Raw genomic sequence first — 25764 nt, forward strand, 5'->3', positions numbered from 1 at the left:
GCAGGCAGGGAGAGCCTGCCCTCAGAGCATGTGCGGGTGTGCTGGGGCTTTGCTGCTGGGGGTGGGCGGGCAAGGTTACTCTCAGTGGCAGTGACCTGAGGCAGGTGGGTCTGGGCTTTGGCTCCCTTTGTCCTAGAGGCAGCATCCACAGAGCTCTGCATTGTCCTTTCTTCAGTGTACTGGATGCTGTGTGATCTAGAGTGCTGGGGATATTGCTGCTCTGCTGGGTCCAACTGGTGTCATGTGCTACAACCCTCCCAGTGGGTATGAGGGGATGTCATTGGGCCTCCAGGGATGTGGAGATGCAGGTACTGTTTGGCCCCAGAACAGAAAACAGACTGGTGGGGTCTGGGCTCTCAAATTCGTGCCATGCTGCAGGTGCTTGGGTTTCCAGGTGTGCGTGGAACCTATTGTGAGCTTCCTCTTTAGAAGCTTGTTTATACCAGTCTCAGCTTGTCAGGGTTAAGGGACTGTGCTATGGCTAGGATTGCAGGTATCTACAGGGAGAATCTGGATGCTGGGAATCTTTTACTCACCTTTTCCCCACACTGAGGAACCCCTTAGGGCTCCCAGCTGGTCCTGGCTGGGCTCTGTGCCTTGCTTTCTTCTTCAGTGCCTGTCACTTCTCTGCTGAATTCCAGCATTCTCTCTTTGATGCTGTATTTGAAGTGTGATTATCTACTCATTAAGCTTTTCTTTGTAGAGGAGGTGAGTGTTTGGTGCTTCTAGTTAGCCATCTTGAAGTCCCCCATAAGCTTTCTTTTATCAATTCATCTAGAGTTGATATTGTTAAGTGCCTTTCTCCAGGATTGTCTTCAACTCTTTTTCTTTTCAACATGAAAGCAATTCTCTGCCATTTATTTTAAAATTACATGACTAAGGTGGAGAAAGCAGGTTCAGGATACCTCAGAATGCTTGGACATTTTAGTGGGAGATATTTCCATTAGCGGATCTTAGTCATGGAAGTTAGAAGAGTTTTCAAATGTTTTACTTATTTTTGAATAGTACATGTAGTCATTCTGATACCCAGCCATTCCAAAAAATTGGCACTTATTATTTGGAGATGAAATATATTAGTCATGTATTTTTACTGGTGAATACTTTCTCTTAAGAACTTAAAATATTTAATTTTTATTAAAATAACTGTTCTGGGTTTATTTTTGTTTTCTTAAGCAAAAGAAAACTGTTAACTTAAGGTTTTAATAATAGATATAACTAAAAAATTGAATGATTTGAAGTACATTTTATTTCTTTCCATTTTCTAAATATTTACAGAAACTTTCATCTAATAGAAACTTCTTAACATTGGCTTCTGCCCTTTTGACATGTCCCCATCATTTTCGGAGTACTTTCTTACATTTTGGCACAACAAGATGTTCCAGGGTCATCTTGTACTTTCCCTGATTTGATCCTACCTACTTTTCTAGTGATCCATGGCTTCATTCAACAGGGAAGTCAGTTTAGAAATTAAGATTTGGTACTCTGGATATATTCATTGCTGTTGGGTGTCATTGCTTCTAGCCTCAAAAGACAAAGCTAGGAGGGAGATAAACCAATCCAAAAATTAAAATAAGTAAAAAATTATGAGTTCACTTGGATACATCTAATTCTAATCCAACGTTCTAGCCTTTTCCCGTTCCATATTCGTAATTCACTTCTCCAACAGTGAAGAACGTGGCTTTTAACATCACAATTATATTTACTCATTTGTTCAGTGTTACAGTACATGGAAAGTAGTTTCAGAATTGCTACACCCAAAGCTCTTGTTGTAGGGTGAATTCTAAGATGGCTCCTAAGAGTCCCTGCACTTCTCCTTGAATGTAGTTTTGAACTATAAGTATAATGGGCTAGTCACTCCTGTGATTACATTGTGTGACACAATGGACTTTAAGAAAGGAAGATTGCCTTCCATGGATCCAGCCTCATCAGGTGAGCACTTAAAAGCAGTTGGTCTCTTCCTGGCAAATGGTATTCTAAGTGTAGGAGAGACTTGATGTCAGGGAGATTCTCTGCTGCTGGTTTTGAAGATGAAATCAGAACTTGTGAATGATGAATTTGAATATATAGGCAAGGGGATTTCTAAGCAAAATGTTGAAGGTGCTGCCTGGTTTCTTCTTGCTCCTTATAGTAAAATATGAGAAAACCAAGGGAAGTTTTGTTAAAAGGGAACCAAGACTAGATGATTTAGTTAATTTTTAGCCTATCGAGATGACAAAGGATGCTAACATACAGCAATAACTTCTGAAAGCATGGTATGGAGAAAGCCAGGGATGTGGCTGTATAATAACTTCAGAAAGATCAAAAGGTGAGAGTATTCAGTCACATTGGACTCTTCCAAGAAATTAAGGGTGTGCCTCACAGATCTTCTTAACCAAACCAGGTGATCTCTAGGAAGCTTAAGAGTATTGCTCCTTAACAAGTTAAACAACAGCTGTAGATAAAGAACAGGTTGTTTTGCAAAGATTTGTGGGTTTGGCTTTCATCATTACTTAATATGTTTGTTTTTTACAGAACTGCATTAATTTTCTATTGCTCTGTAACAAATTACCAAAAACCAGGGACTTAGGACACCCCAATTTATTACTTAACAGCTGTTTAGGTCAGAAGTCTGTCACAATGTGGCTACATTTCTCTGCTGAGGGTCTCACAGACTGAAATCAGGATGTCAGTAAGACTGCACTCTAATAGGTCAGCATTCCTAATGCATTCCTTGCCACGTAGATCCCTCCGTCTTCAGGGTCAGCAAAGGAGAATCTTTCTCATGTTGCATCTAATGGAGATTGCACATAGTGTCTAGAAAGCTAAGAGTAGCCTCAGCTGATAGGCAGCAAGCAAATACGGATCACAGTTCTACAACCACAAGGAACTTGTGCCAGCAACTAGAATAAACTTAGAAGCAGATTATTTCCCAGAACCTCTAGAAAATAGTACGGTCCTACTAACATCCTGATTTCAGTCTGTGAGATCCGGAGCAGAGAATCTAGCTACGTTGTGCCAGACTTCTGACCTACGCAGCTGTTAGGTAATAAATCGGGGGTGTACTAAGTCCCTAGGTTTTTGGTAACTTGTTACAGAGCAATAGAAAACTAATGCATTTCTGTAAAAACCAAACAAGTAATGATGAAAGTCCTTGAGGAGTTGTTAGGGATTGTGATCAAACGAAGAGCAGGAGTTAGCTTTTGGGTAGGAGGAGGGAATACTTTTTTTTTTTTTTTTTGAGATGGAGTCTCACTCTGTTGCGCAGTGGCATGATCTCTGCTCACTGCAACCTCTGCCTCCTGGGTTCTAGCAATTCTCCTGCCTCAGCCTTCCAAGTAGCTGGGATTACAGGCGCCCACCACCATGCCTGGCTAATTTTTGTATTTTTATTAGAGACGAGGTTTCATCATGTTGGCCAGGCTGGTCTCAAACTCCTGACCTCGAATGATCCACCCGCCTTGGCCTCCCAAAGTGCTGGGATTACAGGTGTGAGCCACTGCGTCCAGCTGGAGTACTTTTGCACTGGGAATGGAAGGGATAAGAATGAGGTCATATGCAGCTATATTTACAAGTGGTAGACTTAGATAGGAAATGAATAATGCCTCCATCTATTAGCAGAGTCATTTCCTAGTTTTGTATTGGGAGATACTGGGATAGGGCCTTCAGTAGAATTGTAAAGACATAGAATAGCTGTTGATGGTTGTGAGAGAAACATGACTGGAAGAATTATGGAAGTATTACGGGCTACAAAATGTAAATTTGTAGAAACAGTCATTCTGCATGTTCATATCCTATTATTGAATCTTATTCAGGAGCCTAGGTATTTGGATGGACTACGGTGACTGTAGGGGGAGAACAGGGGGAGGTTATTTTGGAATAAAAGCACTTCATTGTAGATTCAACAAAAGGACACTCAGGATTATGCTGAGAGAGAGGTTAAAGTTTAAGATATTGAAAATTTAAGAATTCAAAAAACTGCAAGATAGGAGGTTGTGTGGCCAGTAAGTGTAATATCTAGAGCCTAAAACATATTTGGTGATAAATATTTGTGAAATCAGTAAATATTGAGAGTTCAGGATTTTAGAAGCATATTATGACCATTCATGGTAGTGGCAGAATTAGCCATAGTTGGCACTGCTGAAATATCTTGTAACAAGTCATCAGAATTGAGTAGGCCAAGGAAGATTGAATTTGTTTTTGAGGTATTCAGATGGATATTAAAATTACTCAGGAATTAGACTTGGACTTTAGAATCCTTGATTTATGCAAGCAGATGACTAAGAGTGTGTTGGGGTTGGCAAACCATGGCCTTGGGGCAAATCCAGCCACCACCTTGTTTTTGTAAATAAAAGTTTTATTGGAACATAGACACATCCATTAATTTACTATTCCCTGTGGCTCCCTTTGAATTGCAGTGGTAGAGTTGAGTAGTTATAGCAGAGAGCATGTGGCCCACAAAGCCTAAAATGTGATCTGACGCTTTAGAAAAAATGTGTGCAAATTCCTGAATTTAAGCTGTGAGTATTCTCCCCGGCAAAATGTATTCACACAAAATTTTGTTGACCATTTCAGGAGATTTGATAATTCCTGAAAGCTGGTGAATGGACTCTAGTTAAGAAGAACTTTTGGATCTGAGTTCCCAGTATATTCCCTACTATTTTCTGCTGCATTTTGTCTCTTCTTGGGGGTAGGCTTTGTTAGCTCAACATGCCAAAGACATGGGTACTTTTATTTTGTGGGTCATGGAGCCCCAAATCATTTAGTAACTACAGATAGCACTGTTACAAAGGGAGCTGTTTTTATAACTTTTGTCATTGGGGCAGCCACAAGAGTACAGACAGATTATCAGCAATCTCTCTCTCTCTCTATGTGTGTGTGTGTGTGTGTTTTGAGGAAACCACTGTTGGTCATGGATAATTAATGTCCTCTCTGAAAGTATAGCATATTATGAGAAATAAATAGTTGCTTAATTCTTTCTTCTAGGCTATTTCCAGTTAAGGCTGTTAAATAAAGGAAGAGATATTTTTCAGGAGTGCCTATGTTTAGATAAGAGAAGAAGAGAGAAAAAGTAGTTTATTTGATGAAAAAGTGTTTAGTCACTAACTGTTCTTTAATAGGTGTCTCTTTAAAAATTGTTCCACTAATGTTAGCCATGGTACTGAATCTGTTTAGACCCATTTAAGAATCCTTAGTTGAACTTCATTTTGTTATGACTAATTTTGGTCACTGTTTTAACACAAGGGCACTTAACATTCCCATTGCCTTTGTCATGCTCCTGTCTTTACAAATAAGAAACAACATTCAAGTCTTGTAGGTTTTTCTGTTTAACCTACTATTTGTGTTCTTATTCTGGGTACTTAACAGTAAAGGTGACCACATGTCCTTTTATCCTAATGAGAGGTGAAGCCAGCTGGACTTTCTGGGTCGGGTGGGGACTTGGGGAACTTTTCTGTCTAGCTAAAGGATTGTAAACACCAATCAGCGCTCTGTGTCTAACTAAAGGTTTGTAAACGCACCAATCAGCACTCTGTAAAAATGGTCCAATCAGTGCTCTGTAAAATGGACCAATCAGCAGGATGTGGGCAGGGCCAAACAAGGGAATAAAAGCTGGCCACCCCAGCCAGCTGCGGCCACCCGCTAGGGTCCCCTTCCACTTTTGTGGAAGCTTTGTTGTTTCACTCTTCACCATAAATCTTGCTGCTGCGCACTCTGGGTCTGCACTACCTTTATGAGCTGTAACACTCACTGTGAAGGTCTGCGGCTTCACTCCTGAAGTCAGCCAGACCATGAACCCACCGGAAGGAAGAAACTCTAGACGCATCTGAACATCTGAAGGAACAAACTCGGGACACACCATCTTTAAGAACTGTAACACTCACCGCGAGGGTCCATGGCTTCATTTTTGAAGTCAGCGAGACCAAGAACCCACCAGAAGGAACCAATTCTGGACACACTAATGTCTTCTGCAATAGGGGTAGTTTTCTTATATTAAAAAATATCCTTTCTATTCCAAGATGTTTCAACTCTAATCAATAAATATCAGTAAAAGATTTGCTTTCTGGGGTCTGCCTTTAACACCTGCATGGTTTGAGTGAGTTGTTGGGTTGCTGTTTAGACAAAGTACAAGAAGTATGGTTCTAAGGATGGAATTGAGTAGCAGCCATCTGTAGAATTCCTGAGTCTGGGAATGAGGAGAGGAAGCTGGTAAACTAGGAACTGACTGGGAGATAAGCAGGCTATGCATTGGATGAAGAGACTAGGCAGAGATGTCAGTGGAGATGGAGCTTAGTTAAGCAGAGGAGGAGAATGAGAGTGTGGTGTAGTGTACAGGATTGGGGAAAACAAGGTAGTTTAGGATCTAAGTCCTCAAAGGCTGGGCATGTCTTGGATTATTGGAATGTTACTTTTATTGCAAATCGTGAACTGTTTTCCTTGCTCAGAGGCAGATATCTAATGGGGCAAAAATCAGACTAGATCCCTGTTAACCGCTGGTCACTAGAAATTATTTTCTTTCTTTTCTTTCACTCCCCTTCCTTCCCTCCCTCCCTCCTTCCCTCCTTTCCACCCTCCCTCCTCCTCCGTCCTCCCTCCCTCCTCCTCCCTCCCTTTTCCCTTCCTCCCTTCCTCCTTTCTTTTTCCCTCCCTCCCTCGCTTTTCCCTTCCCTTTCCTTCCCTTCCCTTCCCTTCCCTCTTCACTTCCCTCTTCCCTTTCCTCTTCCCTTGCCTTCCCTTTTCTTCCCTTCCCTTCCCTTCCCTTCCCTTCCCTTCCCTTCCCTCCCCTTCCCTTCCCTTCCCTTCCCTCTTCCCTCTTCCCTTCCCATTCCTCTTCCCTTTCCTTTCCTTCCACATGCAATCTGGCCTTCAGCCCAAATTTATCTATACTGAGAAATCGGAGGGAGTACAGTGAGCTATTTCTTTGTCCTGAAGTTGTTTGCCCTCGATAATAGGTGTTTTCTTTTTCTCTTTTTTTTAATTAATTTTTTTTTTCTTAAGCATAGGCTCACAAATTTCTACTTTCAAAAGAGATTAATGGGACCCTTGGAAATCCTTTGGATTTAAATCATTTCATTTTTCAGTACTTTGGTTGAACAGATTTTTTTTTTTTTTTTTTTTTTTTTTTTAAAGACAGAGGCTCACTCTGTCACCCAGGCTAGAGTGCAGTGGTGCAATCTTGGCTCACTGCAATCTCTGCTTCCTGGGTTCAAGTGATTCTCATGCTTCAGCCTCCCGAGTAGCTGGGATTACAAGCGTGCTCCACTAAACCTAGCTAATTTTTGTATTTTTAGTAGAGGTGGGATTTCGCCATGTTGTCCAGGCTGGTCTTGAACTCCTGGTCTCCAGTGATCTGCCAGTCTCAGCCTCCCAAAGTCCTGGGATTACAGGCGTGAGCCACTGCACCTGGCTGGTTGCACAAAATTGAGATGAATTTTACTTCTCTATTCATGGCACTCTATTCATTTGCTTATGAAAATAATTTCATGGCACTCTGATGGTCAGTTCTCAGCTCTGGTAATACTGTAACTCTCAGTAGCAGTTGACACAGCTGATTACAGTCATTTCCTTGAAACAGATTCTTTACTTGACTTTGAATTTACTGTGCTGTCTTGGTTTTCTTCTTACCTCACTGTATGTTCCTTTTCACTCTTGTTTTTTCACTCTTCCTTTTCTATTCAACCTCTAAATATTGGAATATCCCAGGGCTCGGTGTTGAGCCCTCTTTTGTATTATGCTTCTGCCTCTGGATACGTGAGTTTAAATATCATGTGTAGACACTAATGACATACAAATTTATAGATTTTGCTCTGTTTTCTCACCTGCCCAGTATTACCAACTACCTATTTGACAAATTTAGATGTATCTCACCTTAACATGTCAAAAAAGGGAATTGTGACTTTTCTTCCTAGACCTATTCCTTCTGCGGTTGTCTTTATCTCTCAGTAAATGGCATTGCCATTCACCAGTTGAGGAAGCCAAAAACCTGGAAGTTAAACTTGACTTCTCCCTTTTCCCTCACACCCCACATCTGTACCATTGGCAAAATATGTCTTACCAACAAAACTTTATGAATAAAGCTGTTGCAAACATTTGTGTGTAGGCTTCGTGTGAACATGTTTTCAAATCAGTAATACCTAGGAGCGTGGTTGCTGATCGTGTGGTTAGACTGTATTTAGCTTTATAAGACACGATGAAACTGTCTTCCAAAGTGGCTAGACCATTTTACATTCCCACCAGAAATGAATGAGAGTTTCCATTGCTCTGTAGCCTCACTAGCAATTGGTATTGTTAGTTTTTTGTAGTTTAGCCATTCAAATAGGTGTTTAGTGGGATCTCATTGTTGTTTTAATTTGCATTCCCCCATGACGAATGATGTTGAGCATCTTTTCATGTTTATCATTCTTTTTTTTTTTGAGATGAAGTCTTGCTGTCTCACCCAGGCTGGAGTACAGTGGTGCAGTCTTGGCTCACTGCAACCTCCACTCCCCAGGTTCAAGTGATTCTCCTGCCTCAGCCTACCAAGTAGCTGGGATTACAGGTGTCCACCATCATGCCTGCCTAATTTTTGTATTTTTAGCAGAGATGGGGTTTCACCATGTTGGCCAGACTGGTCTGGAACTCCTGACCTCAAGTGATCTGCCCACCTTCGCCTCCCAAAGTGCTGGGATTACAGATATGGGCCACCACACCCGGCCTGTGTTTGTCTTTCTCATATCTTTTTTTAGTGAAGTGTCTATATTCAATTTTTTTCTGCTCAGACTGGGGAAGAGAGAAGTGTTTGTTAATGTTTGTTTTTCAGTTTTTTAAAAAAAAATATATATATTCTCAACTTAAGTCCTTTTTTAAATATGTGATTTGGAAATATTTTTTTTTCTGTCTCTCTCTTTCTTTCTTTCTTTCTCTCTCTCTTTCTCTCTTTCACTCTTTCTCTCTCTCTGTCACCCATGGTGGAGTGCAGTGGTGCAATCTCGGTTCACTGCAGTCTCGCCAGCCTGGGCTCAAATGATCCTCCCACCTCAGCTGGGATTATAGGTGCACACCACCGCTCCTGGCTAATGTTTTGTATTTTTTATAGATACGGGGTTTTGGCATTTTGCTCAGGCTGGTCTTGAACTCCTAGGCTCAAGCGATCCACCCGCCTTGGCCTCCCAGAGTGCTGGGATTACAGGCATGAGTCAGTCTGTGGCTTTTCTGTTCATTCACCTTGTAAAGCAGAAGTTTTTAAAATTTTGACAAATTCTAATTTATCAATTTTTTTCTTCATAGATTGTGTTTTTAAAAATATTTTTAAAAATTTCAATAGCTTTTGGGGTACAAATGGTTTTTAGTTACATGAATGAATTGTACAGTGGTGAAGTGTGAGATTTTAGTGCACCCGTAATCTGAGTAGTGTACATTGTATTCAATATGTAGTTTTTTAATCCCTCATTCCCCTCCTTAGGCCCTTCTGAGTTTCCAATGTACCACTGTATATACCTTTGTGTACCCATAGCTTAGCTCCCACTTACAAGTGAGGATATACAGTATTTAGTTTTCTATTCCTGAGTTACCTCACTTAGAATAATGGTCTCCAGCTCCATGTAAGTTGATGCAAAAGACATTATTTCGTTCTTTTTTATGGCTGGGTATTTTTTCATGGTGTATACATACCATATATTCTTTCTTTACTCATCAATTGATGGGCATTTTGGTTGGTTACATACCTTTGCAATTGTGAACTGTGCTGCAATAAACATATGTGTGCAGGTGTCTTTTTGATATAATGACTTCTTTTCCTTTGTGTGGATACACAGTAGTGGGATATTTGGATCGAATGGTAGATTTACTTCTTGGAGAAATCTCCGTATTGTTTTCCATAGAGGTTGTACTAGTTTACGTTCCCACTAGCAGTGTATAAGTGTTCCCTTTTCACCACATGCACACCAACATTTATTGTTTTTTCACTTTTTAATAATGGCCATTCTGGCTGGGCTAAGGTGGCATCTCATTTTGGTTTTAATGTGCATTCCCCCAATGATTAGTGATGTTGAGCATTTTATCATATATTTGTTGGCTTTTTTTTTTTGAGACACAGTTTCACCCTTGTTGCCCAGGCTGGAGTGCAATGGCACGATCTCGGCTCACTGCAGCCTCTGCCTCCCGGGTTGAAGCTATTTTCCTGCCTCAGGCTCCCGAGTAGCTGGGATAGTAGCTGGGATTACAGGTGTGCGCCACCACACCTGGCTAATTTTTTGTACTTTTAGTAGAGACAAGGTTTAACTATGTTGGCCAGGCAGGTCTTGAACTCCCGACCTCAGGTGATCAGCTGGCCTTGGCCTCCCAAAGTGCTGGGATTACAGGCGTGAGCCACCACGCCTGGCCTAGGCCATTTTTATATCTTCTTTTGAGAAGTGTCTGCATGTCATTTGTCCACTTTTTGATGGGATTTTTTTTTTCTTGCTGATTTGTTTGAGTTCCTTGTAGATTCTGGATATTAGTGTTTTGTTGGGCGCATAGTTTGCAAATATTTTTTCCCATTCTGTGGGTTGTCTCTTTACTCTGATGATTATTTCTTTTGTTGTGCAGAAGCTTTTAAGTTTAATTAGTTCCCATTTATCTATTTTTGTTTTATTTGCTTTTGGAGTCTTAGTCATAAATTCTTTGCCAGTTTCCAGAAAAATTTTTCCTAGGATTTCTTGTAGAATTTTTAGGAGTTCAGGTCTCAGATTTACCTCTTTAATACAGGGATGTCCAGTCTTTTGGCTTCCTTGGGCCACATTGGAAAAAAAAGAATTGTCTTGGGACACACATAAAATACATTAACATGGTAGCTGATGAGCTTAAAAAAAATTGCAAAAAGATCTTGTAGTATTTTAAGAAAGTTTACACATTTGCGTTGGGCCACATTCAAAGCCATTCTGGGCTGTGGGTTGGACAAGTTTGCTTTAATCCATGTTGAGTTCATTTTTGTAGGCATACAGTTTTATTCTTCTGCTTGTGGCTATCCAGTTTTCCCAGTACCATTTATTGAATAGGATGTTCTTTCTCCAATTTATGTTTTGGTACGCTTTGTCAAAGATCAGTTGGTTGTAAGTATTTGGCTTTATTCCTGGGTTCTCTATTCTGTTCTATTGGTCTGCATTTCTACTTTTATACCAGTACTATGCTGTTTTGGTTGCTGTAGCCTTGTAAATATAATTTGGAGTTAGGTAATGTGATACCTCTTGATTTGTTCTTTCTCTTAGAACTGCTTTGGCTATTCAGGCTCTTTTTTAGTTCCATATGAATTTTAGGATTGATTCTGTGAAAAATGATGTTGGTATTTTGATAGGAATTGCATTGAATCCGTAGATTGCTTTGGGCAGTATGATCATTTTCATGATATTGATTCTTGTAATTGATGAGCATGGGACATATTTACATTTGTTTGTGTCATTTGTGATTTCTTTCAGTAGTGTTTTGTAGTTCTCCTTGTAGAGATCTTTTACCTCCTTGGTTAAGTATACTGCTAGTTTTTTTTTTTTTTTTTTTTTTTCGGCTATTGTAAAAGGGATTGATTTGAGAATCAGATCTTGATTTGATTTTCCCTTTATTTGGTTGCCCTTTATTTTTTTTCTCTTGCGTGATTGCTCTAGCTAGGAATCCCAGTATTATGATGAATAAAAGTGTGGTAAAAGTGGGCAACTTGGTCTTGTTCCAATTCTTGGGAGAGGTTGGCGATTCTTTCAACTATTCCCCATTTAGTATGATGTTGGCTGTGGATTTGTCATATATGGCTTTTATTATTTTGAAGTATATTCCTTCTGTGCCTAGTTTGTTGCTTGTTTTTATCATAAAGGGATGCTGGATTTTATCGGATGTTTTTTCTGCATCCATTGAGGTAATCATATGGTTTTTGTTTTAAATTCTGTTTATGTGGTGAATTTGCATTTATTGACTTGCATATTAGGCCATTCTTGCATTGCTGAAAAGAAATACCTGAGACTGGGTAGTTTATAAGAAAAGAAGTTTAATTGGCTTATGGTTCTGCATGCTGTACAGGAAGCATGGCACCAGCATCTGCTTTTGGGGAGGCCTCGGGAAGCTTTTACTCATGACAGAAGGTGAAGCAGGAGCAAGTACTTCACATGGTGGAAGCAGAAGGGAGAGAGAGAGTGAGGGGGGGACTTGTTACACACTTTTAAATGACCAGATCTTGCGAGAACTCACTATCACAAAGACAGCACTAATCCATGAAGGATTCACCCCCATGATCCAAACACCTCTCACTAGGCCCCACCATCAGCACTGAGGATCACAATTCAACAGGAGATTTGGCTGGGGACAAATACACAAACTATATCACATATATTGAACCATTCCTTCATCCCTTGGATGAAACCCACTTTATCATGGTCAGTTATCTTTTTGATGGGCTGCTGGATTACGTTTGTTAGTGTTTTGTTGATTTTTGCGTGTATGTTCATCAGGGATATTGGTCTGTAGTTTTCTTTTTTTGGTTACATTTTTCCCTAAGTTTGGTATCAGGGTGATATACAGGCTTCATAGAATGAGTTAGAGAGAATTCCCTCCTTTTTCTGAATCTTATCTTTTTTTTTTTAAACTGTAAGTTCAGGGGTACATGTACAGGATGTGCAGGTTTGTTACATAGGTAAACGTGTGTTATGGGGGTTGGTTGTACAAATTATTTCATCACTCAGGTAGTAAGCCTAGTACCCACTAGTTGTATTTACTGCTTTTTTCCCTTCTCCCACCCTCCACCCTCTGAAAGGCCCCAGTTTGTGTTCTTCCCTTCTATGTCTCCATGTGTTCTCATCATTTAGCTCCTGCTTTTAAGTGAGAACAGGTGGTATTTGGTCTTTTGTTTCTGTGTTAGTTTTCTAAGGATAATGGCCTCCAGCTCCATCCACATCCCTGCAAAGGACATAATCTCATTCTTTCTTGTGGCTGCATAATATTCCATGGTGTAGATGTACCACATTCTCTTTCTCAATCTTTTGGAATAGTTTCAGTAGGATTGGCACCACTTCTTCTTAGAAGATGTGGTAGAATTCTGCTATGAACCCACCTGGTCCTGAGTGAGTTTTTTTTTTTTTTTTTTTTGGTTGGCTATTTTTTAAATTGCTGATGCGTTCTCACTGCTTGCTATTGGTTTGTTCAGGATTTCTATTCCTGATGCAAGCTCTGGGGGTTGTATGCTCCTAGGAATTCAACCATTTCCTCTAGATTTTCTAGTTTATGTGCGTAGAGGTGTTCATAGTAATCTCAAATGATCTTTTGTATTTCTTTGGTGTCAGTTGTAATGTCTTCTGGATTCTGTTTTTGATGTTGTACATGAGAGCTTTTTACCAAACACAGATTTTCTCTGGTTTTTCTTAGAGTTTTACTGTTTTGGATTCTGCATTCAGGGCTGTCATCCATTTTGCATTAACTTTTGTATACAGTATGAATAATAGGTTGAGATTATCTTTTTTTGTCATATGATTGATCAGTTATTTCAGCATTATTAGTTGGAAAAACTGACCTTTCTTTATTAAATTTCCTTTGCATCTTTGTCAAATATTAAATATCAATAGTTGATGATATTTGAGTGAGTTTATTTTGGGGCTTTCCCTTGTGTTTTATGGGTATGTGTTTATCCTTTTTCTGATACAGTACCATTCTGTCTTGATTACTGTAGCTTTTTTTTCCTTTTCAACACTTTATATTGTTTATTAATGCAGTATTCATTAGATCTAAAATCTTCAGTTTCTAAGCACACTGTGTTTAGCTCTTACAGATCCTTCTGCAGTTTTAGGTTATTTCTACAGAGGTACCTTCAAGTGAATGAATAACATATTCTCTAATTCCTGAAAATATAGTATAGAATGAAATGATTTAAATATAATTTAGAGACATACTGATTATGGAAATAGATTATCTCTCAATACAATACTTTCTGTCTTGATAAAAGTAATAAAGCAAAGAAAATAATTCATTTCTGAAGTTGCTCTCCTTCACTTGTAAAGTTCTGATCTCTTCCCACTGTGCATATGTACCCTTTACTGTTAAGGAAAGCTTTGCATATGTAGATATAGAAGAATAAGCACGAAAATACTAAAGATATGTCATTCTCCTAAAGGAGACAAAAGTGGTTTTCAGTGATTCCTTGCCTCATGTTGATGAGTCTGTAGAATTCAGAACTCATTTGGACACAGCTAGTATCCCTGTTCTTGGGGTAGATATAAGGACACCAGGTCATTGGTAGGGAGGTACAGGCCCTTCCTCTGCTGCTGCAGAGAGATAATGACTCAAGAAAATTGGGCTGAAATTTGTTTTAAAAAAACCCAAAAAATATAAGTAAAATAATCACAGGTGCTGACTGATCGGTATTACATTTTAGATCAGCCAAATGCCTTTATTTTTACTTTATATCTATTTACCGGTGGCTGTAATCAAATGTCTGTTTAAAATTCCTCATTAACCACTGTAGGGTTCTAGCTTCAATATATTACATTGCCTTTTATCAGGCAACTCTACCATATTCATTCATATTGTATAAGCTTTGATTGCAGTAGATCTGGATTTAATATTGATTTCTAAGCTGGCCTTATGTAAATTATTTGGTATTTGAATTAAATGAATATTAATGATGTACGTTGGTTTTTTGGTTTTGAAGTATCTTCCTATGCTTGTGCCGATCGTATGGGAAAACTAGGCTAATAGTGTAAATAGATAGAATTGCTTGGTCTGATATTGAGTGGAACTTGCCTCTGGTATTGAGTGGAACCCCCTACCCCATTCAGAAGGCAGCAATATCTAGTTTCCCTATACCTATTAATGAGTGCTTTTCTGTTAGAATATGGAAAAAAAGTCAATTTTTTCCCTTATGCACTGCTGAGAGCAAGCATAATTCTCTCAATGTTTTTTAAAAATTTCCTTACAGTGTTACTTCTTCTAGACAACTGAGTGGGTGGAGAAAGAAAAGTGATAAGGAAAATGTTTTCATCTTGTACATCTTCCTCCAGCCCCTAAAATTCTCATCTGACATTTTGCAACATGTATAGTGGTGTCAGCATCTCTTCAAATATAGCTCCCTTCACGTTGGACCCTCTCAAGTTGGCTTCTTGAAGATCACACCCAGACAGATCACAGTTCTCTAAATCGGTTCCTGCCAGAGTTGCTCCTCTGAGGTTACAGTTCTTCAACTTTGCATTTTTTAAGGTAGCCACTCTCAGGTTAATTCCTGTCATCTGACTTCCTTCCATATCCACACCTTTCAGATTAGCACCTTCTAAACTGGCTTTAAGACCAGAAGGATCCTCAAAATTACACAGTTTCAGGGATGCTCCTTCTGCATTAGAACAGAGCATCTTGACTCCCTGGAGATTTGCACAGTCTAGCACTGGTCCAGAGAGATCAGCTCATTCAAGATTTGCACAGTAAAGATTTGCATGTGCAAGATTGCAGCGGCTTAAATTGGCCATTTTGAAGTTAATGTGTTGAAGGTCCTAACGAGAAAGATCAGCACCACTGAAGTTCAAACTCTGGCATCACAGTTCTGACTTGGTTGGAGTTGCTGGCAAAAATCGGACAAATTCCTTTCAAGATATTGGTGAATGATCCTCTGGTGGTTGAGAATTCTTTATTGCCAGTTCTAGGTGTTCAATCAGTGAGTCAATACCAAAAAATCTTGCTTCTTCTAACACACCCAATAAATTAATGCCATCATTTACAATGAGCTGTCCATGACACAGTAGTTCAAAGTGGGTTCAAAGTACTCAGGACTTTGGTCAATTAAGAAAGCTCCTCTATGATCTTGCTTATTTCCCCAGACACCTCTGTCCTTAAGCATGTGGGCCAGCATACTGTCAGGTTCTTTATTCACTAAAGTGCTCCGTGTAGTTGTAAAGTACCTCCCTCCAACATTTAATGTTAGCCATTCTGTGTGGAATCCTAACAATCCTTCAGGAGGCTTAGAATCTGTCTGAAGATCAATAAATGGCTCTCCCTCACACACAAATAAAACATCATCATCCCTGATCAAAGCAATATTATCAATCAGTCCACCTTTCTCATTATACACACTGGTGGCTTTTATGCCGAGTTTACTGCTGGCCACAGAAAGCAAATCAGATAAAGTTCCATATACAGCAACCACCTTTCCGTTCTTGGGGCTGCCGTTTAGGAACAGGGTCACCCGCCTCATTGCGCTGCCCCTTGTGGGTCCTGAGTGAGCCACCATCCTCCCACTTGGTCCTTCTCCCACCTTTTTCTCTTCCCACCTTTCCCTTCCCTCCACCCACTTGGATTCACCTCCCTTTGCCACCTTCCTGCCCTTGGGGACCCACACACACATGCATTCTGTCCCACACCCAGGGCTCGGCCCGTCCTCCTACTACTACAGCTTTTAAATATTTCTTACATATTAACAAACTTGAATTTAAATTTGGTAGGGTGTTTTCCAACTTTGCTTTTTAAAAGTGGTTTTGACTATTCTAATTTCTTTACTTTTTCATGTAAATTTTAGAATCACCCTGTCTATATCTACAAATAATCTTGTTAGAATTATTTTGTGGATACATTCTTTTTGTACATATTTATGGAGTACATGTGATATTTTGTTATATGCAGAGAATATGTAATCAAGTTCAGGTATTTGAGGTATCCATCACCTTGAACATTTATTGTTTCTATGTGCTGGGAAGATTTCTAGTTTTCCCTTTTAGCTATTTTAGAATATGTGAGACATTGTTATTAATTATAGTCACCCTACTGTGCTGTCAAACATGAGAACTTATTCCTTCTAACTGTATGTTTGAACCTATCAACTGATTTCTCTTTATCTTCCCCCCTCCCCTACACTTCTTAGACACTGGTAACTATCATTCTAAGTCTCTACTTCCACAAGATCACCCTGTTGGGATTTTCTTTGGAATTATATTGAGTCTAAAGATCAATTTGGAGAATTGATGTTTTCACTATATTGAGGTTTCTGATTCATCAGCACAGTATATCTCCCCACTTATTTAGGCCTTCTGTTTCTTTCATGTACATTTTATACTGTATCAACGTAGGGATCCTGATTATATTAGATTTATACCTAAGCATTTTGTTTTTTTGAGTTATTACAAGTAGGAGTTTAAAATATTTTTTGGTTTCTAACTGTCATTGGTGCATAGAAATTTTATTGATTTTTTTGAATGTTGTTTTTTTATAGTTTCCTTGGGATTTTCTACATAAATGGTCATTGTGTCTTGGAATGAATGTTTTATTTCTCCTTTTACAATCCGAATGCCTTTTATTTTTTTTCTTGCCTTATTATACTTAACTAGGACTTCCAGATTGACATTGAATGTGAATGTGGTGGGGTCAGGTATCTTTGCTTAAAACCTGACATTTAGAGAAAATATTTGGTCTTTTACCATTAAATATGTCATTAACTGTAGGTTTTTTGTATGTACCTATTATGGACTGAATGTTTGTGTCCCCCCAAAATTTATATATTGAAGCCATCACCTCCAATGTTATAGTATTAGGAGGTGGGGGCCTTTGGGAGGTAATTAAGTTTAGGTGAGGTCATGAGGGTGGATTCTCTATGATGCGATTAGTGCCCTTCTGAAAAAAAGGAATAGATAACAGAGCCTCCAGTCTCCTGACCATATGAAGATACAGGAGAAGGTGGCCCATCTGCAAGCCAGGAAGAGATCCCTCACCAACTTCCAGAATTATGAAAAATAAATGTATGGTGGTTAAGCCACCCAGTCTATGGTCTTTTGTTATAGCAGCCCTAGCTGACTGAGACAATATGCTTTATCAAGTTGAGTAAGTTCTTTTCTATCACTGATTGGCTGAGAGTTTTTATCATGAATGGCTGTTGAGTTTTGTCGAATGCCTTTTCTGAATTTTTTATCTTATTATGTTAATGTGGTTAATTACATTGATTTTTGATTGTTAAACCAGACTTGTATTCTTGGAACAAAGCCTTCTTGGTTGCAATGTACTATTCCTTTTAGATACTAGTTTAATATTTTTTCAAAGATCTTAGCTTTTATGTTGATGAGGGATGTTGTTTGTTAGCTTTCTTATGTCATATTGTACTTGATTTTGGTATCAGGGTAATGGTGGCTTCATAAAATGAATTTGGAAGTGTACTATCCAATTCTGTTTTGGGGAAACTGTTGTGAAAAAGTGATGTTACGTCTTCCTCAAATGTTTGGTAGAATTTGCCAGTATAGCCAACTGGGCTGGGGTTTTCTTTTCTGTTTTTGAAAGCTTTTAACTATGAATTCAGTATATTTAGTCGATATAGGACTGTTCAAGTTCTTCCTTCCTCTAAGTTACCAAATTTATGTGCATAAGATTATTATAATAGTAATATTTCTTTGGGGTCAGTAGTGATATATCTCCTGATTTTCCCTGAATTGATGGTAATTTGTGTCTTCTCTCTCTTTCTCTCCTTTTCTTGTTCTGGCTAAAAGTTTATCAACTTTATTGATTTATTTTCTCCTACTTTCTTTTTCCTATATTTTAAGATGGATGCTTTAATTATTAATTTGAGACTTTTCTTATTTTCTAATAGAAATGCTCTAAGCATTTCTTTAACTATGTCCCACAACTTTCAGATGTTATAGTTTCATTTTTATTCAGTTCACTTGGGATTACCTTTTTGACCCATGGGTTATTAGTGTGATGTTTAAATATACAAGTATTTGAGATTTTTTTCTTATTGGCTTCTAATTTAATTCTCTTATGATCTAGAAACATACTTTAAAAAAAAAAAAACATTTCTGGCCTCAAGTGATCCTTTCACCTCAGTCTCCCAAAGTACTGGGATTGTAGGCATGAGCCATCACACCCAGCTCTTGGAAACATACTTTGAATGATTTTAATTTTTAAAATATCTGATGAAGTGTGTTTTGTTACTTAGAATATGATTTTAGTGAATTTTCTGTGTGCACATGTAAAGAATGTGTACTCACTTGTCAACACTTAGTGCTGCTCCCTAGTAAAAGCCACTGTCAATCTTCGCATGACTCACATTAACATCTTCGCAGTTGGACCTATAAATTCTTTTTTTTTCTCGTTTTTCAACAGGCTTTCCTTCACTGAGCAGCCCTATAGATTCTTTTTTTTTTTTGCTTAAACAGACTTTCCTTCACTGGGCAACCAGAATATTTTTTAAAAAGTATTTAGTTTCCAGCCTGTGCAGTATAGCAGAAACCACATCTCCATAACAAATAAAAAATCAGCTGGGTGTAGTGGTGCTTGCCTTGTAGTCCCAGCTACTTGGGAGGGTGAGGTGGGAGGATCTCTTGAATTCAGGAGGTTGAGGCTGCAGTGAGCTGTGGTGGTTGCACCACTGCACTTGAGCCTTAGCAACAGAGTGAGACCTCATCTGTAAACAAACACCCCCCCCCAAAAAAAAAAAACTTAATAAAATTATTTATTTTGGTATAATTTTAAACTTAAAGAATAGCTGTAAGTTAAAAGGGGTGTAAAGCTTATTTATACTTCTTTTTCAGATTTACCAATTGCTAACATTTTGTCTCATTGCTTTATTTTCACCTTACCCCTTCCTTCCTTTTCCCTCCTCCGTTCCTCCCTCAACTAACACAAACTAACCCACCTTCCTATCCCACCTGTATATACACACTCATATGTATATATGCATATGCATATAAATTACATATATGTGAGTTTAATTTTCAGCTTTTGAAAGTAAGTTGTAAACGTCATGCTCTTTTACTCCTAAATTCTTCAGTGAGGTTTTCCTAATAACAATACATTTTCATACATAATCATAATTTTCTTTTTTAAGAGACAGGGTCTTGCTTTGATGCCCAGGCTGGATGAGAATCCCTGGGCTCAAGCAGTCCTTCTGCCTCAGCCTACCTAGTAGCTGGGACTACCAGGCACAAGTTACCATGCCTGGTGGATAGCCATGAATTTAACATTGATAACATATTATCTAAATCACATTCCACATTCATGTTTCACTGATTATCTCAACAATCTCTATAATGATTTTTTCACCAGTTCCAGGCTCTGATCAAGATCACACATTGTATATAGTCATCATATCTGTTGTCTCCTTTAATTGGGAATGGCTTCTCTGCATTATTTGGTCTTTATTTTTCCTTGACATTTTTTGAGGACTGCAGGTCAGTGATTTGATAAAATGTAGAATTTGATTTTATCTCATAGTTTGAATTAGGTTATGCATTTTTAGAAGGACTATGACAGAAATGATATTGTGTCCTCCTTTCTTCATCATACCAGGAAGTATGTGATGTCAGTTTCAGTTTGTCCTTGCATTGGTGATGTTAACCTAGATCACTTGTTTAAGGTGGTGTCTACCAGGTTTTTCCACTATAAAGTTACTGTCTTCTCATTGCAATTACTAAGTAATTTGCAGGGAGATTTTGAGACTTTGTAAATATTCATTTTCAAACTTTTCTCCACAATTTTAGCATCTATTGATGATTCTTTCCTGAATCAGTTATTACTGTGATGATTGCAAAATGATGATCTTTTAACTCCATCATTCATTTTGTGTTTATCAGTAGCGTTCTACTAAATGGAAGACCTTTGTTTGTTTGTATATTTATTATATTAGTATACACTCAATGGTCCTTGTTTTAGTGAATGGTTTATAATTCGTTACTATCATTATTTATCTTGATGCCCTAACTATTCCAGATTTAGCCAGCAGAAGGCTCTTCAACATGTGCTTTATCCTTTTAACATGTCTCCATCATCTTTGTAGTACTTTCTTTTTTTTTTTTTTAACACAACAAAATGTTCCACGTACATCTTGCTCCTTTCCTACCCCATCTCTATAATCAATAATTTTTGCAAGAAGCCCTGGTTCCTTTTAAGGGGAGGTGATTGTTAGAGACCAGGATCTCTGTGTTAGTTTTGCTGGAATATATTACTTCTAGACATTCTTAACATACAGAGGCCAGGCGCAGTGGCTCACGCCTGTAATCCCAGCACTTTGGGAGGCCGAGGTGGGTGGATCACGAGGTCAAGAGATCGAGACCATCCTGGCCAACATGGTGAAACCCCGTCTCTACTAAAAATATAAAAAATTAGCCGAGCATGGTAGCGGACGCCTGTAGTCCCAGCTACTCGGGAGGCTGGGGCAGGAGAATGGCGTGAACCCGGGAGGCGGAGCTTGCAGTGAGCCGAGATCCCGCCACTGCACTCCAGCCTGGGCGACAGAGCCAGACTCCGTCTCAAAAAAAAAAACAAAAAACCAAAAAACATACAGAATTAGAGAATAACTAACACATATATACATATACAACAATTTTATCTACCTATTAAAAATCATGAGTTCACATTGATACCCTTAATTTCTATTTAACATCAGAGAGTTCATTCTAGTCTTCCGCCTTTTCACTTTTGTAACTATCTTCTCCAACAGGGCTAAACCTTACTCCAATTATCCCCAACACATTTCCTCCTTGGCTTAGTTCTTCATTATATTGAAGGCAGTTTCAGAATTGCTAATGTATACCACTGCAAAAAAGAAACAAATGTATTAATTAGAATTCAGTATTTATTTACAGTTCTTTTGGTCTTAGACTGAGAATATGTACTAGGTTCCTAGGCTATTTTAACTAATTACTACAAACTTTGTGGCTTAAAACAACAGAAATTTATTCTTTTACTATTACAGAGGCCAGAAAGCTGAAATCAAGGTGTTGGCAAGAATGTTGGCTCTGGCAAGAATACCCTTTCTTGCCTTTTTCAGCTTCTGGTGACTCGGGGTATTCCTTGGCTTGTGGCTATATAACTCCATTCTCTGCCTCTGTCTTTACATAGCCTTCTCTTTTTGTCTTTTTCTCTTCTCTTTTTTTCTTTAAAAAAATTTTTTTTTTTCTTGAAACAGGGTCTCATAATGTTGCCCAGGCTGGAGTGTAGTGGTGTGATCTCAGTTCACTGCAGTCTCCATCTCCTGGGCTCAGGCCATCTTCCACCTCAGCCTCCCAAATAACTGGGACTACAGGCACCTGCCACCACACCTGGCTAATTTTTGTATTTTTTGTAGAGATGGGGTTTAGCCATCTTGCCTAGGCTGGTCTCTAACTGAGCTCAAGTGATCTGCCTGCCTTGGCCTCCCAAAGTGTTGAGATTACAGGTGTGAGCCACCACGCCCGGCCTTCTTCTATCTCTTATAAGGACATTTGCCATTGGATTTTGAGCCTGCACAGAATCGCATCTAGATTTTTTTTTTTTTTTTTTTGAGATAGGGTCTTGCTCTCTTGCCCATGCTGAAGTGTAGTGGTGTAATAATGGCTCACTGCAGCCTCGACCTCTTGGGCCCAAGAGAACCTCCCATCTCAGCCTTCCAAGTAGCTGTGACTACCATTGTGTGCCACCATGCCCAGATAATTTTTTTTTCTTTTTTTTGTAGAGATGGGGTTTTGCCATGTTGCCCAGGCTGGTCTGGAACTCCTGAGCTCAAGTGATCCGCCTATCTTGGCCTCCCAAAGAGCTGGGATTACTGGCATGAGGCACCGCACCCAGCCGAGATTCTTAATTATATCTGCAAATAACCTTTCCCAAAATAAGGTCATGTTTACATGTTCTTGGGATTAGAATATGGACATATCTTTTTGGGGGCCATCAACCCACTTACAGGGTAGATAGTTATCTGGGGTATTCCCTTCTGTTTATTCTTTCAGTATATGTGTTACTAATTTGAAATGTAAGGTTGATTTGTTCCTGTTTATATTCAATTTTTGGTTGTCCCATCCTTATTTTTTTTGTTTGAATACGTAAAATGTTAACACTGTTCCAAAAGTCAAAAAATGAATAAAGAATCACAAACTATGATGGCTATTATTAAGGAAATGCACAGGTACTAAGGTAAAGAACAATGTGGTGGGCCATGTTTACTTATATAGAGGACCAGGGAATACTTATTTGAGCAAGTGGCATGTAAACTGAGATTGAAATAATGAGAAGGAGCCAGTCATGAGAAAGTGGAAAAAAGAGCTTTCCAGCGTAGGGAAAGCATATAAGAAGGCCCTGATATGGGGCAGATTGGAGGAACTGAAAGGAAGGAAGTGGCTGGTATGTGTTGGGCATGAGGGAACACAAAGTAAGTGAGGGAACACAAAATAAGTGAAGCTGGAAGGAACATGGAGCCAGAAAATAAAATTCGTTGTGGACTGTGTATATTAGGGTTCCCTAGAGGGACAGAACTAATGGAATATACATACAGGGGAGTTGATCAAGTATTAACTCACATGATCGCAAGGTCCCACAATAGGCCGTATGCAAGCTGAGGAGCAAGGAAGGTAGTCTGTGCACCAAAACTGAAGAACTTGGAGTCCGATGTTCGAGGGCAGGAAACATCCAGCATGGGAGAAAGATGTAGGCTGGGAGGCTAGGCCAGTCTCTCATTTCACATTTTTCTGCCTGCTTATATTCTAGCCGAGCTGGCAGCTGATCAGATTGTGCCCACCCAGATTAAGGGTGGGTCTGCCTTTCCCAGCCCACTGACTTAAATGTTAATCTCCTTTGGCAACACCCCCACAGACACACCCAGGATCAATACTTTGTATCCTTCAATCCAATCAAGTTGACACTCATTATTAACCATCACACTGTATAAGAGGTTATAAAGCCAGTAAAAGGTTAAGTGGCATTTTAATTTAATTAAATTGATCAGTTTATTTATTTTGAGATGGTGTCTGACCTTGTCACCTAGGCTGGAGTATACTGGTGCAGTTGTAGCTCACTGTAACCTCCATCTCTTGGGTTCAAGGGATCCTCCCACTTTAGTCTTCTAAGTAGCTGGAACTATAGATGTCTATCCCACACTCAGCTAAGTTTTTATTTTTAATTTTTGTAGTGACAGGATCTCACTCTGTTGCCCAGGCTGATCTCAAACTGCGGACCTTAAGTGATTGTTCTGCCTCAGCCTTCCGGAAGTGCTGGGATTATAGTTGTGAGCCACTGTGCCGACATTATGGCATATTTAGAACTACATATATATATATATATGTATGTATGTTTATGTATTTTTTTTCCATTAACTTTTATTTTAAGTTCTAGGGTGCATGTGCAGGATATACAGGTTTATTATATAGGTAAATGTGTGTCATGGTGATTTGCTGCACAGATCAACCCGTCACCTAGGTATTAAGCCCAGCATCCATTAGCTATTCTTCCTGATGTTCTCCTTCCTTCCACCCCGCACCCCCGAGAGGCCCCAGTTCGTGCTGTTCCCCCGACAGTGTGTCCATGTGTTCTTATCGTTCAGCTCCCACTTATAAGTGAGAACATGCAGTGTTTGGTTTTCTGTTCCTATGTTAGAACTATATTTTTAAGGGATTATACTGATTGCTATGTAGAGCACATGAGGTAAAATGAAAGCAGAGATGGGCGCAGTGGCTCACTCCTGTAATCCCAGCACTTTGGGAGGTGAGGCGAGCGGATCACTTGATCCCAGGAGTTCAAAACCAGCCTGGGCAACATGGTGAGACCGCGTCTCTACAAAAAAATACAAAAATTAGCCAGGCATGGTAGCTCATGCCTGTAATCCCAGTCACTTGGGAGGCTGAGGCAGGAGGATCACTTGAGCCTGGGAGGCCAAGGCTACAGTAAGCTGTGAACATGCTACTGCACCCCAGCCTGGGTGACTGAGTGAGACCCCTGTCTCAAGAAAAAAAAAAAAAAAAAAAGAAAGAAAAAGCAGAGAAACTAATAACAAACATGTTACAGTACATATTAACTGATATAGAAGCATGAGAGAATGTTGTGAGAGAATAAGTGATAGTGATGAAAAAGATAAAAGTGAATAGATTTTAGAAAGTGAATAGAAATAGAATGTATTTTGGATAGAATTGTCAAGAATAACTGGTGGATTGAATCTGTGTAGATAGAAGGTTTTAGGACTTTGGTTATGGGAATATTTAAGAACAACTCCCATATTTTTAGCTTGAGCTACTAGGAGAGAAACTGATTGAAAATAAAGTGGGCAGAAAGAATCAAGATTTTCCCTATACCTGTTGTGTTCGAGATGCCTATGATATGCAGATAGAAATGTCAAGTAGATAGTTGGATGTGCAAGCCTTGAGTTCAGGGGTGGAAAATGAGATCTCAGACTTGTCGTCTAGTCCTTCCAGGTATTGGTTCAATTCATGCCTCCCACATGGCTAAGAGTCTCCACCTCCCCTCATTTGTATTCTGTAAACATGAACAGAATGTCAGGCCTTGGCCAGATACTATTTGAGGCATTGTAGACAACTTTGGCTGAAGATGATCTCCAGGCCCATTATCTTTCCAGAGAGTTACTGTTATTTTTCTTGTAAGTCACTTAAATATGTACATTGTACTTCTTTAGTCACCGTTTTATTTTGAACTGTGTCAGAGTAAGAGATACTGCGGTTATTATACTAAAAAAGACCAGGCTCTTTTCTGTCCCACGTAAATCTGACTTGCTGTATGAGACCACTCTAGCTGACTTTACTGCCTAAGAGGGAATTATGCATTTGTGTATATGTGTGTGTTTATGTTTGCTATGTACTCTAGTTGATTTGGTGTATATGTCAGTTTATATATATCAGCATCACATTGTTTTAATTATAGTGTTTTTATATTCTCTATACTTAGTGGAGCTAATTTTCCTCAATCATTTAAAATATATTCTTCCTTTTCTCACATACTTATTTTTACAGAGGCATTGTAGAATCAAGGTTGTTGACACATTTTTAGGAAATATGAATTTCCCTTCCAATCTCTTGCCTTCACCTTGCTTATTTGTAAATGCTTTCTATTCTTGATTCTCTTCCATTGAAGAAAGGAGTTAAG

At 39.0% G+C, this 25764-nt stretch overlaps 1 protein-coding gene and 1 pseudogene across 2 annotated transcripts in view; one reads left to right on the forward strand and one right to left on the reverse strand.

The window, feature by feature from the left end:
- Positions 1-25764, forward strand: part of WDR70 (WD repeat domain 70) — a 365021-nt gene that overhangs the window by 111752 nt on the left and 227505 nt on the right. The gene's annotated exons all lie outside the window — the stretch shown is intronic.
- Positions 14973-16141, reverse strand: LOC129036042 (BTB/POZ domain-containing protein KCTD9-like; annotated as a pseudogene).

This window comes from Pongo pygmaeus, chromosome 4 (assembly GCF_028885625.2).
Source record: "Pongo pygmaeus isolate AG05252 chromosome 4, NHGRI_mPonPyg2-v2.0_pri, whole genome shotgun sequence".
Lineage (NCBI taxonomy): Eukaryota > Metazoa > Chordata > Mammalia > Primates > Hominidae > Pongo > Pongo pygmaeus.